Here is a 2,375-nt window from a genome sequence, read left to right as displayed (position 1 = left end):
AAAAAAGCCTGTTTCTAAAAATTCCTGACTAGCTCTAGCATAAAGCCTGATTTCTAAGGTCTATGATAGGCTCATTATTCAAAGCTCAAAGCCCGATTTCTACTGTATTTGCAATCATATTCAAACTTTGTATTATGACCTATGAGACCTCGAATAGTGTTAACCCTGCAAGACTTTCTAACCACATCATATTACTTTCTCTTCTGGCTCGGTATGCTTCCACCATGTTTCCCACTGCCAGCCTCTCACTACCCGAAACAGCATACCCCAGGAGCTTTGTGTAGTCTGTCTCATCTACCGGCATCATTCTTTCCTCAAATCTTCGCACACCTGACTCCGTGTCATTCTTCAGGCCACAGCTTTTACATTACTCCCTCAGAAAAATTGTTGTCTCAGCTAATGTTACTATCTCTCTTTTATTCTTTCATTTACCTTGTTTTCTCATTGCCTTAATTGTACTTACCAGAATTTGTTACAATCTTATTTGTCTATTTACTTACATTTTGTCCATTTGTCTCTTCCAACAACGTGTGTAAGCTCCATGAAGTCAGGCACTTCCTTAAGTATCACCATGAATAAACCAGGTGGTTTTTAGTGCTTTGTTTCTCTGTTTTTTGCTGTTATTTTGTTTCAGTCAATTGAGCAGACAAATAAATAGAAATTCATGCCCTGGCATTGGGAGAATGTGTGTAAATACATTTTTAAAAGAATAAAATAGTAAGTTGGCCTTGTCTAAAGAATTTGTTGAATATGGCATTAAATCATTTAACATTTGGTGATTAGCAAGCCTTTTCATTCTTTGGACTCAATAACTGGGGTCTAACTCTCTATAATTGTTATCTCAGCTACTGGTTATTCCTGAGTTTGGTGTTATCCAGGAAAATGAACTTATACACTCAACCATTGATATGTCTCCCTGCTTGAAATTCTGATGTCTCTAGTATAGGTTATTAGGTATGCTGTACTTTCAGGTTAAACCACATTGTTTCAACCTAGAAATAAAAAATATGTAACTGGAAGCCAAGGAAACTCAGTCATTATTAAGTCAAGGGCATGTGGAAATGTGTGGCCCCACTAGGACAGTCTGTAATGTTGTTGACAGTAAAACCAAAAAATCTTGGATTAAATATAAGAGAAGGGAATCATAACTGTTGGTGGTAGGCAGAACAATGACCCCTTCCCCAAAAAGTCTGTGTCTTAATCCCCAGAACCTATGAATATGTTACCTTACATGGCAAAGAGGACTTTGCTGATATGATCTTGAGATGAGATTTTCCTGACTGTCCACATGTGCTCAATGTAATCACAAGAGACCTTATGAGGGAAAAAGGGAAGGAGGAGAGTCAATGTGTCAAAGGAGATGTGAGGATGAAAGCAGAAGCCAGAGTGATGCCACTTTCTCCTGAATATCAAAAAAATGAATATCAGATGCACAGATTACCATGATTCCACAATAAATTAAAATTTGTGGTTATCAGAGTGTAAGAGGACAAGGGGGAGGTAGATAAAGGTAAAGGGGGTCAAATATATGGTAACAGAAGGATATTTAACTTTGAGTGGTGAACATACAATGCAATATACAGATGATGTATTATCAAATTGTACACTTGAAACCTATGTAATTTTTTTAAAGAAAAAAGGAAAGTTTATTTTCTCTACATCTGTTCGCTACGGATCACAGTTCAAACTTTTCTGTCTATGGCCATGCTACCCTGAACAAGCCCGATCCTGTCTGATCACGGAAGCTAAGCAGGGTCGGGCCTGGTTAGTACTAGAAGGGTAGACCACCTAGAAAGACCAGGTGCTGTAGGCTTAAAAAGTAAAAACAATAAGGGATTGTAAACTGACAAGGTCCTTGCAGTCTGTGAGGTCAACCAAGGGTTGCCTTGCCAAAAAAAAAAATAAAACTTTTCTAAGCTCTGTAATTTTATTAACCAATGTCACCATGGTCAATTTAAATAAGTAAATAAATAAATGAACGAATGAATAAAGTGAAATAAAATCACAGTACAAACAGCATACTTCAAAACAGCATACTTTGAGTGAAAAGACTAAAAATATGTATAAAATGTATTTAAAAAGACTTAAATATATATAAAATATGTAAAACTAGTTTTCTCTAGAATGTGGAAATTAGAGAGTTTTTTTCCTCTACTATGCTTCTTGGTATTTTCCAAATTTTCTGTAATAGATGATACTGTTTTTATAATTGAAAAAACTTATTTAAAAAACCAATAAAAATGTAAGAAGACACATTATCTGTATTATCTCAAGTACATTAAATTATCCAGCTCTGTAAGCATTAACAAGGAGCAGCAACACACAGCTAGACAAGTCCTTCAAATTGTTCTCCTGGGGAAAAAAGCAGGCTGATG

General features: G+C 35.8%; 1 pseudogene; it reads left to right on the top strand.

The window, feature by feature from the left end:
• The first annotated feature begins 1,694 nt into the window (after positions 1 to 1,694).
• LOC112482656 lies at positions 1,695 to 1,813 on the top strand (annotated as a pseudogene).
• The last annotated feature ends 562 nt before the right edge of the window (positions 1,814 to 2,375 follow it).

Source organism: Pteropus alecto, unplaced genomic scaffold, assembly GCF_000325575.1.
Source record: "Pteropus alecto unplaced genomic scaffold, ASM32557v1 scaffold185, whole genome shotgun sequence".
Taxonomy (NCBI): Eukaryota; Metazoa; Chordata; class Mammalia; order Chiroptera; family Pteropodidae; genus Pteropus; species Pteropus alecto.
The sequence above is the reverse complement of the archived record's forward strand: the minus strand, read 5'-3'. Positions and strand labels throughout refer to the sequence as shown.